The 17088-nt window shown below is 44.7% G+C and overlaps 1 pseudogene across 1 annotated transcript; it reads right to left on the minus strand.

Moving 5' to 3' along the window:
- Positions 1-641: 641 nt before the first annotated feature.
- Positions 642-2407, minus strand: LOC309856244 (aurora kinase A pseudogene; annotated as a pseudogene). Its single transcript has one exon. The product of its transcript is annotated as an aurora kinase A pseudogene (transcript).
- Between the last annotated feature and the right edge of the window lie 14681 nt (positions 2408-17088).

Raw genomic sequence — 17088 nt, forward strand, 5'->3', positions numbered from 1 at the left:
AGGTTTTGACTATTATGAGGAATCCTTATAAACATTCTTATACAATCTTTTGTGGCGATTTTTATAAATGTCTTATCTTTTTCAAATTCTTTTTTGAATGTGTAGAACTGTCTTGTTAGGTTGGTTACTCTGTTTCATAAATTTTAGTGGAAGGTGGAGAAGGAGGCAGAAAGAGGCAAAGGAGAAGGTCAGGCTCTGCTCTGTTTCCCAGAAGGGCCACCCACCCTTGGGCCAATGAGGACATTTGTTATAAGGCATGTATTTAATCTATTGTATGAGAAGTAGTCAATGCTACATTTTTTTTTTTAAATATGTCCTTGGTCATCAAAAACTATGCACAACAGACATCCCTAACTCCTGCTATACCTTTTTTTTTTTGAAGTGTAATCATTTTATAGGTGACTTAATGTGCTTTACAAAAATTAAAACCTCAAAACCATGAAATAAGCCCTTTAACATTTAGAAACAGCTGAGACAGGTCTGCTCTAGCCAGCCCCAAGATGAGGGCAGAGCACACGTTTCTGTATCACAGTCTCAGGGGTGAGGAGAACTCCGCTAACCAGTCTTCACCGCTCGTGTCTGGCAGACGTGTTGGAACGGAGCACAGTCCTCAAGGGATGCCACGGAAATGAAGATAGAAGTCGACACAAAAATCTTTATTTTAACATTAAAAGAAAGAATCACATGTTCATCCTGACGGCTTTCCCAGGCTTGGCCACCCAATAAGTTACACGCACACGAAGGGACTCAGAAGGTTATTGCACGCCTGTGTCACTGACGGAGTCACGGTGATGTGGCCACTCTCCCCGCAGTCAGGCCCCGAGCCGCTTCCCCCTCCACAAGGAGGCCTTGCTCCAGCCAGGCTGTGGGGAGGGGCTCCAGGTGAACCTCGCTTCCGGGTTGTGAAACTAGTGACATTGTCACAATTCCTGTGGCTCCTTTCACTCCAGAGCAGTGTTCACTGGAGTGGACTCTTGGGTGGGGAGACTGAGGCAGCGCCTGCTCAGTAGGCCCTTGTCAGCAGTGCCCTTGGGCACAGGGAGGCCTTGCTGACACCAGGTGGCAGCCCTGCCTCTCAGATTCCTCCCCGTGCACCATTCTTAAGATTGTTTGCTAGTTGATTCTTTGCTTTTTTGGCTACTTGATGGTTTTGATGAATTCGCTATGATCCAGGGATGTTCTAGTACTTCTTTGAGAGTCAGCCTTTGGCTGGGATTATGTTTCAACAGTCTTGAAATGAGGTCCCTGGCTCCTTCCGGCACAAAGTCAGGGAATGTGAATTCAACCCGAGATATTCTTTTGTAGGTCTCTTGGTACGTGCTTGCCTCAAAAGGTGGCTTCCCAACAAGAAATTCATAGCAAAGAACCCCAAGGCTCCAGAAATCTACCTTCTTGTCATGCATTTGGCCTTCAATCATCTCTGGGGGCAAGTAATCCAGGGTGCCACAGAGGGTGGTTCTCCTGGAGGATGGGGCATGTACCGACCACCCGAACGAAGTCTGCCATCTTAAGCTCTCCGGCCGATCCAAGGAGTAGGTTCTCTGGCTTAATGTCTCTATGAATGACTCTCTTTGAGTGACAGTAAGACAGGGCATCTGCCAACTCTGTGATATAAGTAGCAGTTCTCTGGTCATCAAACTTCGACAGTTTCTGAAGTTCTCTGTAGACAGCTCCGAGAGGTGCATATTCTAGAATTAGGTAAACTCTGGTGGCATCATGGAAATAGCCATACAGTCTGAGGATGTTTGGATGCCTGAGGTGGGACTGTATTTCTACTTCTCTTCTCAGCTGATGCTCAACTCCTGCTTTCTCCAGTTGAGCCTTAAATAATACTTTAAGAGCCAGGATAAACTTGCTTTGTTTCTCTCTCGCCAAGTAAACATTACCAAACTTTCCTTTACCCAGGGGACAGCCGATTTCAAAATCTTCCAAAGCCCATTGCCTTTTTTTTGATTCTTCACTTTTCTGTTTTGTTGCCAGTTCCTTTTCAGAATTACTTCCAGGGGCTGATGATGATGGCTGCTCCTTCTTTTGAGTATTATTCTGTGGCCTAGAGACAGGACGAGGGACACTGGTTGCCTGCAATTGCTTCTGCTTCAGATTCTGAACCGATTTATGGCTGGAGACGAGCTTTTGTGCTTGTGGAGGAATCCGCTGGGAGGAGTTTGAAGGACACAAGACCCTCTGGGCTTGGCCAGTATTTGCAGATAACGGATTTGGAGGAATTTGCTGAGTCACCGGAACACGTTTTGGACCATCACCGAGTGCAATCGTGGTCTTCAGAGGCCCCGCAATGCAATTCTCTTTAGATCTGTCCATGATGCAGAGCTGTCCCAGGGTCTACGAACTCGTCAGCTCCCGCCTCCGACCCGAGGCAGCCGAGTGCTCCTTGGAGCTCAGCCGTTAAGATTCCACTCCTGCTATACCTTTAACAAACAGTCCAGGTATGCCGAGCTTTCAGTTTTTACTTTTTTCATTTTTGTAAAATTTTAATTTTCTATGACTATGCCTTATTTTATCATCATGAAAAAATAAAGATTCTTTAAGTCTGCTCAGTGTGGATGAGCCTCTAAGAGCATGCCTCCTCTCCGTCAAAATCACCATCATGATGAAATTTAATGATACCAAACAGTATATATATATACACATATATAACACATATTATGTATATGTATAATATATATGTATGAATATAGAGAAAGATATTATACATTTAACAGAAAAAAGTCTTGAATAGCCTGGAGCTGAGAAGGTATCAAATTATGGTGCCATTACCTTCTCCCACAAGAAATGGCTAAAATATACCTAAATAAGATTAGCATAATAAGAAAGTACAAACAGCAAAGATTTTTAAATGTATGAATCAAAATACTGTTTTACTCAACAGATGAAATCAGAGAGTCAGAAACACAGACCATTCAAGATCCAAGGGGCTTCTCAGCAGGCATTTTGTTCCTGGGTGTTCTCTAAACCCTAGCCCCGGGGTGGTCCAGGGGGTCTTTCTGTGAATCCCACCTCGCAGGTCTAAGCTCTTTGTACACTGCCCTAAGACTCTGTTCCTCCCCGTCAGGTCCCCATCGCTGCACATCCTAGCCGGGCTGCCTCCGTGAAGACCCTCTTTCCAGTGCCCCATGCACTGACTTCTCTTGACTGCCAAGTTTATGACTTACTAACCCCCTGGGAGACAGATAAAGACCCTTCTCTCTCTGCAGGAAACACATACGTTTCCGCAGTAGCCTTCCAACAGCATCTCCCCTGCCTCAGTGGGGTAACCTCGAATGCTCGCTTAAGTGATGGGGGTTCCAGGCCCTGCAGGAAGAGGGTATGTATGGCAGGGCTATTTATAGTCCAGGCAGATCATCCCCATGACAGCGTGCAGAGGACCACCTCCTCTGTGCATGGCATGTCCTGCCTCTACTATTCACCCTCAAGGATGGAGACTCCGAAGCAGAAAATCACGAAGAGCAGTTTTTTTAGCTGCCGCTGGCAAACAACCGAGAGTTGACTCCGTCATGCTTGGAAAAGCTATTGCAGCAGTGGGGTGATCTCATTAAAATCATAAAATAAACTAAAGCAATCAACACTGCATCCTTGGGATGCTGGAATAAGGCAGGAGTTCAGAACTTGCTGGTAAGCCAAAAGCTCCTTTTTCACATGGGGGAAGAAAAGATTCCAGCTCTTCTGCTTACCCTTGTGCATCTGAGTGCACGCCTACCTGTCCAATCACATCCTTTGCTTCTCCGGCACAGGTGCGCACGAGGTGATCAGTCCTGATACATTAAGAAGTCAGCATCACCCAGCAACTTTCGCCTTCGGGGTACACTCAACAGGAAAAAACTTACGTACGTTCCTGAGGAGACGTGTATGAGAATATTCATATAAGTGCTCATCATAATAGTCTCAAACTGGAAACCGCAGAACAATCGTCAATAGTAGAATGGGTAAGTAATGCCGCGCTAGAGAATTCATGATCTTCAGCTTTGCACTCAGTGCAGTTGGAGCTCACAGGCATGACTCTGAGTAATGGCGGCCAGACCCGGGAGTGCGCACTGTAGGCCGCCATTTTCGCCTACACGTGCTACCTTAATACGCTATTCGGACTCAAGAGAGTGGTTACCCCCAGGGGCACGTGGTGACCGCGCAGGGGGCAGGAGGGAGCTGAGGTGCTAGACACGCTCGGGTTTTTTGATCGGGGGGCTGGTCTTAGGGCTGTAATCAGGTTGGAAATCTCACTGAGCTGTACCTTTGGGTGCACTTCTGTAGCCTATGATAATTTAATAAAAATTAATTGGACAAGGACAAGGCTTCGGTTTCCCAGCATCATCCCAATCGTCAATGACAACATATCTCATGCTTAAACATTTGTTATGAGGGGAGATCTCACGTTAAGTATACTTGTCACAAGAGAAATTTTAAAAATGCCATTTAGTCAGTAGGAAAAGTCTTCAGCATCAGACTATGACAGAGGCCTAATGACTATAAATTGCAGTGCAGGAAATGTAGAGTAGCAGCAAAGAGTTAAGTGGTAGAAGGATGTGTTCTGTGGCTAATTGCTATTGAGGAAAGAACTTGAAAAGTAGAGGAAAGGAAGTGAGAAGTATGTTAAGTCCCTTCGTGAAACAAAAAAAGAAATATCCTCATACCAACAACGTCCCACATCAGCGGACTTCACTAGCAAAAAGAAGGTCACTCGTCAATGCAAGAGGGAACCAACCCCATGGAATTTCTTCTCTCCCATGCTAGTCATAAACAATATCATCACATTCTTATTCTGAGAAGCAAGGACAAGGTAAAAGTAATTGCTTTCCTTTGCTTTTCCTGTTGGTAACTGGTTTCATTTCCTTTGCTTTTCCTGTTGGTAACTGGTTGCAAATCCTCAGATGGAAATAGGACATATCTGAGGGCTGTGGGTAGGATCCCTGAACCCAAAAGGAATTGCCCAGAGCAATAACAAAGGTTGATGAGCATGGTGGCTGGAAAGGAGTGTGGTACCACCTCCATCTGAAAGCACTGAACCAAGGCCTAAAGAAAAGCAAGTAGAGTCCAGCAATAGAGTCAGGGAGTGAGACAAGGACTTTGGGGAAAGATGACTAGGAAGCCAGCAACTTCCCCAGTTCTCCTGTGAGGCAGGCCCTGATGCCGACTCCCTGGGGCCATGTCCATTACCCAGCACCCAGACCTTCAACATTCCAGTCCACACGTGCAACAGATGAAAGTCCTCAGTGCTGGAGGTAGAAGAGACGGGGCGAGCGTTCTGAGGGCCATAAATGCCTAAGACAGCTGCTCATCATTTTATGTATGCACGAGAGAAAAATCTCTGAGGAAATTGTGACAAGGATAATGAAACTCGATTGAGTTAATTCTTCCTCCAAAGGACAAAGAACTCCTTTGGAATAAGCTGGGTACCTTTGTAACCCACCGATCTGACTACTCCTTCAGGTCCCTTTCCCCTAAAGTATTGTTTCTCACACTTTTGGCCTCTATGAATACCCTGGAGATCTTGCCAAAATGCAGATTTTGCTTTGTGGCTCTGGACTGGGGGCCAGAGATTCTGCATTTCTAACCAACTCCCAAGTGATGCTAACGCTGCTAGTCTAAGGACCCCAGTTTGAATGGCAAGGTCCTAAAACAGGGATTTTTTTATTTTTAATTGAGCACAGAAGCCTGACAGAATTCTCTTACTGATCATTTCAAAATTTATCTGAGTATACCTTAATCGTCTCTGGAAGACACAAAGACACTATCAACAGGGATGGTGGGGGGTGGACACGGCCTGACAGAGGGTAGGGGGAGGAGAAACACCATTTCCTGCATACAACTTGTACTTTGTGACTCATGAGCCATGTGAGCCTAGAAATTTAAAGAATTAATTTACAACAGGTGTGGGGGGGACAGAATTCATTTATTGTATCTGGTTTGTTCCTAGGGAGTAAAGCAGGCACCATTATAATCTGTCTCAACACTTTGATTCATTCCTTAACTTGGTAAGTCAGGCCAGCTCCATTGTGTGGAGACCTAATTAGTATCCAGGAAGCGTGAGGCTTGATCACAAAGGTCCCTCATCCTATCCGGCAGGCCTTGAGGGTGAGCGCCCTCACGGAGACGTGGGGCCGTTTCAGGGACTAATAACTGAGGGCAGGCTGCATATTTCAATGCAAGCACATACCTAAGATATAATTCATTAATAAGATAAAGAAGCCTGTTAAGGTTACAGCTCCTTCCAAGTCACAGATTTCCTGGCGTTCCTCACAACTGAAGCAAAACTAAGATTCAAGAAGAGGCCTGACACTCACGGCCCTGAAGTCTGAGGGGGAGAATGAACACTTCGTTGGAGGGGGGCGTGTGTCCTTAAATTGAACAACTGACTTTCAGATACACTTTCAGACAGTGATTTCTTCAACTTACGATTTCTTCCTAAGTGGAAAACTTTATTTAAGAGTGTTAAAAGTGTTGGATATTTATTGGTGTATTTTTAATGAAGGACGGTGTGCAAAGTACACAAATCAGAAGTAGATAGAGATCAGTGGGATTCCAGCAGGTGAACACACCGAAGGAAAAGATTCAAGAACTAGAATGTTTTCAGAACACCAGAAAGCACTCCTTAGGCTTCCTTCCAGTCACTAACCCTCACCCCTAGGCAACCTCTTTTTGGACTCTAAGAACATAGTAGTTATGTCCGCTTTTGAATTTATGGAATGAAATCATACTATTGTACTTCTAAGATGTTAATTAGCACCCTCGTGGTCCCCTGTTCTAATCAGTAAATGGTACATCTCTGCCTCTATGCTCAGACAGGGGCGGCCTTGAGTGTCTGGCTGATGAAGTCAGTGACCAAAGTACATCCCTGAACCACTGTGTGTGCGTGTGCGTGTGTGTGTTTCCAAAGAAGTGCTTGAGAGAACATTGCACCCCCAAATTACGACACCTCTCTATAAAAGGACACATCCCAGGACAGCATCTTTATCTCCATTCTCCTTCCAAGTCATCAATTTTAAATTACCACGTGACCCAGAGGCACTGCAGATCCCAGGTCCGCAATCTCTTCAGAATCAGGAAAGAGAATGGAGAGGATCAATCTTCCCCTTGTCGGCAAAGCCCGAAACAACAATATCCCTGTTAACCTCGTTAGGAAGAAATCCCATTCTCTTGTGCTCTGGGGAGGAGAGTGCCTGCAGCTCCTGAAATTAGATTATCTTCTCTGCTGGTGCAAGATGGGGCAAGAGCAGGGGTGACTTCATTTTGGATTTAGTGGGTGACTAAGTGGGCCACCTGAGGGATGTCCTTTCGGTGCGGACACTCTGGGCAGGGAAAATAAGATATATAAAGTGACACAAAGAAGACTTCAGAAGAAAATGCTATAAAGGCAGTTGATGAAGTTGTTGACAGAACATAGACTTGGAAATCTAGTTTTGTAGTATGGGTGTCAGGAATCAGTGCTATTGATGACCACACAGAGGATATTGGATGCCGAAAGTAGAGCAGCATCTTTACTTTCTCATTTTTTTTCCCTCAGAAAAATCTCTCTGGCTGAAATCTACCTCCCTCCATGTCAAACCCAGCAAGACTGAAGAGATTATAACAACCACGGGGAAGGATCTGAAGAACAAGAACACATTTTATCATGGCAGGAGAGATGAAAGCTTCCTTCACAGTCCAAAATAAAGTTGTTAGGGCTCTGAAATGTAAGGATTTAATACAAAGTGTTCACCTGTGTGAAGTCCTATTATAACAGCCGGATGTATGTTACAGAGCCTGATATCTTGATTGGGTAACATATCCTGTCCTAGTTGAGGCCATGAGAACCTACTGGTGGTGGCATGCCACGTTTATGAAAGGAAGCTGAGGTAACTTGCAGAGCTTTCAGTCAGCAAACATTCACAGGTGGCATAAAGTGGGGTGCGGTCCCCAGTCTCAGGAAACTCACCATCGACTGGGAGATGAGCATCACCTGGGTGACTGGGTTAAAGGGCAGAATCCTGAGCCCCTCCGCACTCCTGAATCAGAGCCTGCGCCAGAGTGGGATTCCAAGGTGGTTTACGCCCACATTTAAAGTAGAAAAGCTTTGAGCCTAAATGGCACTCTAGCTCAGTTATTCTCAACCCTGGCCACACATTAGAACTTTCTGGGGAACTTAAAAAAAACCCTGGTTACCAGTAGAGCTGTATGTCACAAGAGGACCTGGGCTGGGAACATGAAGGGGGAACAGCGTTGCTGTATTCCAGAAGCAGCAAGCGGAGCTGAGTGATGGAGAGAGTGGTGGGTGTAGGGTCGGCAGGACAGGCTGTTCCGAGGTAACGTTCAGGCCACTGGAACTAGTAAGGGCTTTTTCTGATGGGAAGTCATTGGTAGGTTTTGAGCTGGGACCAGCTTGTAAGCATTCAGAATAGGGAAAAAAAAACTCAAGTATTAAAAAGCAAAAGAAGGGGCACCTGGGTGGCTCAGTCGGGTAAGCGTATGACCCTTGATTTCAGCTCAGGTCACGATCTCGGGGTCCTAGGCTCAAGCCCTGCTTTAGGGCTCCATACCCAGTAGGGAGTCTGCTTGTCCCTCTCTCATTCTCTCTCTCTGCTCCCCCCGCCTCTCTAATAAATGAATAAAATTTTTCTTTAAAAAGAAACAAAACAAGACCCCAACATACTGAGAATGGTTAATCTATTAATGCAGTGTAGAAACCAAAACTTTGTTAGGATAACAGAGTTCACAGAGAAAAATGAATTAAGTAAACCCACAGGTTGAAGTCCTTATCTTACAAGATCAGTCAACCCTCTGGCAGAGTGAGAGGGAGGAGGAGGGAGGAAGAGGTGGAGGAGAGAGTGCGAGAGAGAGCGCCACCCCGCGGATGGGGGATGATTTACAAGGGAGCATATTAGATTGGACGCCCTTCCCAGGCTTCTTTTTGGGCTGCTCCCCCACCACGCCGAACACTTCCTCTACTACATTTTTGCCAGACCCCCAGGAATGGTCCCCTGAGCGAAGTCACCGAACATCAGTTAGACGAGCTCAGGTAAAATCCGTGGGCATGACTCTGGTCCTCTTCCTGAAATGGGCCTACCTCCCTTCTCCCTCAAAATCACAATTCTGGGCCGGGGGGTGGTGGGGGATGGCAGAGCGAAGTGAGGGTTGGAGAAGGACATGGTGCAAAGTCTGGGAGATGACTTTCGAGGACTGTTAAATCCACCAAAGACAGTAAATAGCCTCCAACCCAGTTTTCTGCACTTCATAGATTTGGAAATGGAAACCCAGAAAAGTGAAGCATTCTGTTTGTTTGTCTGTTCCCTTGCCATCAGAAATGCCATCAGATCCAGTCTAGGGCCCAGGCGGTCCATGAAATTGCCTGAACTCTGAGGAGGGCAAAACCCCTTCTTCATGAATGTGGTTTGCCTCCAGAGAGCCTGGCATTCTCCCAGTCCTGAACCTATAGTGTGGATGTCTGCCCTCGTCCCTGTCCTTGCAGCTTCTGTGACTATCCCAAAGATTCTCACTTGAGCCAGGACAAATCCAAGAAACACATGGCAGTGTCAGAGGCCCTTCAGAGGTTGTGGAGTATAAAGAACTCTTAACTGGTGGAGGAAGTTCCAGGCCTTCCCCAACTTCATGGACCTGAGCCATTTTGGCAGACCAGCAGGAACCAGAATTATAAGTCCTTTCATGGAGGTGGCTGCCAGGCCAAGAAGGTCCCCTAGGGCTTGACATGATCCCTGTACACCCCATCAATAAGCCCCAGCAACCAGCACATAAGCAGCAGTCTTCCGCAGACTTGTATATAATGGCCCCCACAGTCTGGCAAATTCTGGGCAAAAGCAGTGTGTTTGGACCCCCCACCCCCAGCCCCAATGCTGGAACCACTCAGGACCCACTACCCAGGCCCTGACTCTAGCTCACGCTGCATACCAAGTCCCTCCACAATGTGCTGGCTTCAAATAATAAGCATTTATTAAATCCGTCGAGTCTGTGGATCAGCGGCGAGGTTCTGTTCTGGGCTATCTAGGATGGTGTCACTCACACGTTTGGTAGTTGGCCTGGGGGAGGTGGGGGGCAAGGTCTCAGAGGCCACAGCTGAGATGATGGTCTGCTCCCTGAAGACGCCCAGACCAGCCTGGGCTTCTTCACACTGTGGCCTCAGGTTTGCAAAGAGCACCAAGACAGGGCAAACCCCAAAGGGAGGACAGGGGCCCTCAAAGATTCTATTTGTGTCATTATTTGCTACCCAGATTCAAAGGGTAGGAAGATAGACTCCACCTCTTGCTGGGAGAAGCAGCCAAATTAACTTGCAGAGGGAGTACATACCGAGATGGGAGAAATTTGTGGCCTTTTCTGCTATCAACTAAATGAACCACACTACCTGTGGCAGAAGAAATGCTCTCTAGGAGGCTTTGTCCAAAGTCCTCTGAGCGTAAATTTCCTTTCTGCACCAATGCATTATACAAGGCTACTCTTCCTTGTTCCCCACAATCATTTGCTTTGCGCCGTCAGTGACTGGATCCCACAGAGACATCACAATATTCCAACATGAGAAAATTCGAATAAAAATTGCTGGCGTTCTATATTATCTCTTGATTTACATATTACATCCCCACACTGGTTATTTTTATCCTTGGGGTCATGCATGCATGCACCAAGTAAAACTTTTAAAAATGTATTGTTTTCCTATTAAATATATTTTACGGGACACTCTTCCTCAGAGAGCCTGCTGGTGGACAACGGCTTTCTGCCAAATAGCAACGATTATATTTAGCGAATCAACGTGCTGTGAGACAGTAGCAGACTACATTAGAGATATAGAGATATAATGCTGGGCTGGTTGTTTACTGCATGTATTGAATATTTCTCACATATCAACGCATGGATGTTTAAAGGTCATGATTGCATTTACACTTGAGTCGTCTAAAATAAGAAAGCCATAACCAGGAAACTCAACAATATATTTTTCTGGGCACGCTCCATTTTCTCTCCGGCCAAGTCCTCCAGTATTCGGATGACACACAACCGAGCATGCATTCTAGGGTATGGGAGTGAGCTGGTGTCAAAGAGGCTGTGATTGTTTTTTAATGTGACAGGTTTCTAAGAAGAATTCGGTTTTCATTGGTGCTGGTGACATTTGATAGGTTTACGTTTGGAAAGACCTGACTTTGGTATTTCTCCTCTCTACGTCTAAAATTTTATGAAATAGCTCACTTACAGCCCATCTATTCTACTCATAGAGAGAAAAGAGAAAAACCACCAGGAATCTATTCCAAATGCTCATCTCCTCTTAGAACCAGCTTTCTAGGTAGTGTGTGAATTCACCCTCTGTCAAAAGCAGCCATGAGGGCTACGTAGGTGGCTCAGTTGTCAGTTAAGCATCTGACTCTTGATTTTGGCTCACTTCATGATCTCAGGGTCATGGGATTGAGCCACGAGTTGGGCTCTGTGCTGGGCATGGAGCCTGTTTAAGGTTCTCTGTCTCTGGGGCGCCTGGGTGGCTCAGTGGGTTAAAGCCTCTGCCTTTTCGGCTCAGGTCATGGTTCCAGGCTCCTGGGATTGAGTCCCGAATCGGGCTCTCTGCTCAGCAGGGAACCTGCTTCCCTCTCTATCTCTCTGCCTGCCTCGCTGCCTACTTGTGATCTCTCTCTCTCTCTGTCAAATAAATAAATAAAATCTTTAAAAAAAAAAAAAAGATTCTCTGTCTCCTTTTCCTCTGTGCCTCCTATCTACCCCCATCCTGCCGGCTCTCTCTTGTGCTAAAAAAACAAAAGCAAAAACCACCAAAAGCATCCATGAGCTGTATTAGCTGCGCTTACAGGTCATCAGGAGGTGCCCCATTTGTATGTGCATGGAGGTAAGTGTATCTGGGCACATGCATAAGAGAATATTGTTTCCTTCCAATGTGAAGCCACACGAAGTCCCAGACTCTTTGGAAACACGTCCACTTTGAATGTAAATATGTCATGAATAATAAAACACAAGGTTTTCCAAACTTTTACTATAAAAGGCCAGATAATGAGTTTTGGGTTTCTCGGGACATATGTTCTCTTCCAACTGCTCGGGTGCACGGTTATGACAAGAAAGCCGCCACAGACAATGCGTGAGCACATGATGCTGTGTTCCAATGACACTTTATTTGTGGACCCCAAATTAGGAATTTCGTGTCCTTTCCACACGTCATGAAATAGTATTCTTTAAAAATAAATGTTGCCACCATCTGCAAATGTGAAAACCATGATTGGCCCTTGGCAAGTAGAGAAACAGGCTGTGGGTCAGATTTCGGCCATGAGCCATAGTTTAGAGACTCCTGCCTTGGTACATTTACGAAGGGAGCAGTCATCTGACAGAGGACAGGGAGTCCAGCCTTCAGTTCTCTCAACTCTGTTTTGGCATGTCCCTTCTCTCTATAAATACATTTCTCTGGGAAAGCTGATTTCCTAAGAAAATTTTAAGCGACTTTGCTTTTATATATAACCGCAGGGAAGAATTGCTTCTGTATGTTTTTAAGTAAAGATAAAATCATTTGATAGCAAATTAGTTTTCCCTTTCTTTATTTGCACATCATTTCGTGGGTTTAGGTCTCTCCCTTTCCTTATTTATTCTTTACAAAGTTCTGGATTTCTTTGTCTGAGTGACGGGACAATGATCAGTGAATTGGCAATATGAGTAATAAATCACTAAGTTAAGGAACAAAACTCATTCCAATAATGGCAGCTCATTCCTCCATTCCAGAATCAGCAAATTTCATCCTTCGAGACCTTCCATTACGCATTGTAGTCCTAGCCCTGTATTGTCTTTGATTATAGTATATCATAAAGACCTGTGTTCAATCTGATCCTTTTTGATTTTCCAATTTAGATCTCAAGAAGTGAATAAAATCAATGTCAGCATTTTGACAGTGGTAGTACTTCAGACTTTGTTCAGCATTTTTTTGTAACTCATGTCGCTCTGTATTCTGATGATACATGGAGAATATTTTGCGGTGTTTGCATTGGTCTCATTGGATTGAAAGTTTTTGTCTGATAGGGAGGAGGCTGAATGCCTCTCCATGTCCAGATAAAACTGCTCCCCCCTCATTTCATTCCAGATGAATTAAACTGGTCTGAGGAATCTTTTAAATTTTTTAAATTTTTTTAAAGATTTTTTAAAAGATTTTCTGAGGAATCTTTTAATGTTATTTTGCCATCCTATACCTTCAGATTTTTTTTTGGTAAAAATATCATATTGGATTTATTTAATAGCAGCTTTAACTTTATAAATGGCTGTTTGAATTCTAAACCCATTTTGATTCTCTTTCTCCATAGTTAAGGTGATAGGATGTCAACCTGCTCTGAGTGGTTAAAGACTCCCCCGAGGTTCTTTTGAAGCACTTCCACTAACATGTTATTTACAACCTGCTTCGTTCCTGTGTTAGCACCTTAAAAAAATTGCATAAATCTCTGTTTTTCAGTGTAAGCCTTTTCCTTCTTTGGGTTAACCATGAATTCAAATCAATTCAGCGATTGTTGGAGACTCAACGGGACACCAGGTTTGGTGCCAGGTATTGTAGAAGGTACAAATATGCGTGGGACGATGCCCAGCCTCAAGGCATTCACACTCCTCTTGAGGAAGAAGAGCCCAAATACCAATAAGGACCAAATGGGATAGAATGTGTGAACTGGGTTTCAGGTGGAGGACTCTAGATAATGGAGAGATTCTTTACTGCGGGTCTTACAGCATCAATTTTAAGCTTTAAGGGTCCTTGGCTGTTCATATTCAACTACTACTGTCATTGTCTACTTTGGTCGGATGAAATGAGTCAGCAGCCTCTTTTTGCCTTGAGATCCAATGATGAAACTTTAAACCACATTAAAAATGGTATTCCTGGGGCGCCTGGGTGGCTCAGTGGGTTAAGCCTCTGCCTTCCACTCTGGTCATGGTCTCAGAGTCCTGAGATCAAGTACCTGCAGTGGGCTCTCTACTCAGCAGGGAGCCTGTTTCCTCCTCTCTCTCTGCCTGCCTCTCTGCCTACTTGTGATCTCTGTCAAATAAATAAATAAAATCTTTTTAAAAAATGGTATTCCTTACACCGACCAAATATACTCAGTATTCTTGTGGGGGTGGGGCAGGCTGAAATATGACATTGTTTGAGACATGACCTATTATATGTTTTGACTTCTTCATTTAGTGCAGTAAAAAAAAAAATGCTCATTAATTGCACAAAAAGTAAACCCACTGACTCAAAGAACTAAGTGCACCAGAGTTTGGGAATGTAAATTGAATTGCCTGTTTGACTCCACTGGTTCTCAGCTCAAAATGGTAGAGCTAAAGCCTCGTTGGGTTGGGCCTGGGCACAGACAGCTGCGGTTATGGCAGGTGGAGAAATGCACAGGGACAGTTATTAAGGAACAGAGGGGAGAGGAAGTGACGGGGCTCACAAGTAAGTCAGCAGTGTGTAAGCAGTCATTATCTGGCCCATCTGAGATGAAGTCAGGGTAACCAGGTGTAAACAGCAACCGAAAAGCTAACCCAACGATCCCATGGAAAGGCAGTCTATGTGACTGAAGAAAAAAAGCAAGCCACCACAGAATCACTGCACCGAACCCCTGGGCCCTTTGAAAGGGCTGGTGAAGAGACAATCAAGGGGATTGTCGTTTCCGGAAGAAAACGGGAAGAACATATTCTTTCACTTGGCTTCTTTAAGCCCATCACCAGAAATATACTTTTTAAAGACAGACCTTATCATTAATGAGTACTTAATTTAGCAAACTATGAGGTTTAACTTTGGGGATGAAGCTTTGTCTGAGGACAGATCCTGATGCTCCTAAGAATGGCGCTCAGAACAGTGTAGAAATCGAGAGTTTCAAGCTTCTAGGGCTCACTCTATGAGTATTTAAATGGCCACTCGGGAACTTGAAATTGGTAGGTATTTTCTTCTCCCTTTCCAAGCTGGCACTGCATCTTCTCTTCCTTATAAAGGACTATGTGAGAGGTGTCTGATAAAAGGTATTGCTCTGAAGGAGCGCAGGTGCCAGTGGAACAGAGCCCATCACCACCAGCTCAGTCCCGGAGACTTGTGTCTACAGATCACAGTGAAACTGAACACTGAGGGAGCCGGCCCCATGGACACATCTAATGGACCGGCGGCTGCCAGTTTATTATTTAAATGTTTGCCCTTCCTCAGTGGTGATTTTTTCCCCCCAGAAACTGGCTCAAAGCAACATAGGATCCTTTTATATAATCTCTATAGATTGATGGTTTACTGCATAGCACTTGAAATTGAAAACACAAACGGATTCTTTGAGTGTCAGAGCAAAACAGCTTCGGACTTGCTCTGAAAATGCACATTGTGGAGATTCTTATCTGGAGGGGCCTTTGTCTTCCGGCCAAGTTTGGAGGAGGATAGTCTAATAATAACACAGTGAAGCAGTCTGAGTAGTAAATGCACAGAGTTTTTCAGAGAATGTGGAGATAAAATCCAAAAGAGAAATTCTCCAAACAGTCCCCAAACCAATATATTCCGCTCCTCCAACACCCCCAAAATGAAAACGAAAGTGCAAAAGAGCAAGTCTCTGTGTATTACCAAGAATTAGTTATTTTTGCTCCATAAATAAATAAATAAATAAATGACACTTGTTGGGTATTTCTGATTACTTAAAAAAAAAAAATACATGCCAATTGTAGAAAATGGGAAAGTTCTGATAATCCCAGCACTCTAAGATAACTGTTCTTTCTGCAGACACCCGTCCTGTGTTTTTTCTAATGAAAGTGTTGTCATGGTGTGTGTACAATTTTGTAGAAGTAAGTTATTTTTGAGAAGGTAGCAATGGGGAGTTCAATCTTCAAGAAACATCAACCGTAAAGGTCAGCTTACAACACTTGTCACTTCCCTGATATACTTTCTCCCATGGCTTTGGCCAAATGTAATGCCTCTTGCAGGATCAAGAGAGACAGTGACACTTCAACCAATTAAGGAGAGACAAGTTAGATGCACGGAGAGTGAGGAGGGACTCAAAGGCCAGCCTCAGCCTTTTGACGCTCCCTCTGTGTTAATTAGCCCAGAAGTCTGTGAGCTGCTCATTTCATCCTCTTCTACACTCAAACCAAGCTAACTCCTACTTACCTTGGTCCCCCAAATGATCATGAATGCAAACAGAAATGTGCTCGAGAAGGAGATGGCTAAACCCACACCAAATTTCTGTGGCATGAGGAGGTGTGCACGTGCGCAGGCGCTGCTGGGGGCACACCCTCACCTGTAACGATCACCCCAAAATAAATGCATTTTAGCTTTCTGAAGGGAGACCAGAAGGAATCATGAACTAATTATAAAAGCTACCATTTGCTAAGTACTACCTAGGCTCTGTGCTAGTCATTCTGCTTGCATTTTCGAATCACATTTCTTTCCTGATCACACCAGTCCAGCTGCAGCCTCCTGCCCAAGGACCCATGAGTCCCCTTACAACACTCGATGGGGCACGTTTTTCTATAAGGCTTGTCACTTTCATGAACTTCATCATTTACTTGTTTGGTCATTGTTATTACTATTATCTCTGTCCCACCATTGTCTGTTTTGTTCGTCGGTGTAACCAAAGCTCCTCAGACAGTTTCTGGTACATAATAGGGGTTCATTAGATATGTGTTCGCTGAATGAATGTGTGAATGCTTTACTTCTTCATCTTCACACCAACCCTTTGAGATTGATGTTATCATCTCCATTTTTTAAAGATTTTATTCATTTATTTGAGAGAGAGCAAGAGAGCGAGCGAGCGAGAGCGAGCACACATGAGCAGGGGTATCGGGGTGGGCATAGGGAGGTAGAGAAGCAGCTTCGCCGCTGAGCAGGGAGGCCCAACTCAGGGCTCGATCCCAAGACCCTGGGATTATGACGTGGGCCGAAGGCAGATGCTTAACCGACTGAGCCACCCAGGCGCCCCAATCATGTCCATTTTAGAGAAGAGGAGGTTGCAAAAACTGACCTAGGGTCACATGGCTAGTAAGTAATAACATTTTGGTTTTGGAATCCAATCTCTCTCGAACCCAAATCTCGTACTTTAAAGAGTGGTCCCCAGACCAGTGCTGTTCCATGAACTGTTACGATTGAGGTAAGTGAAATTGAGAGAGACTCTTTGGAAGCTTTTAGAATAG

The sequence above is a fragment of the Mustela nivalis genome, assembly GCF_964662115.1.
Source record: "Mustela nivalis genome assembly, chromosome: X".
Lineage (NCBI taxonomy): Eukaryota > Metazoa > Chordata > Mammalia > Carnivora > Mustelidae > Mustela > Mustela nivalis.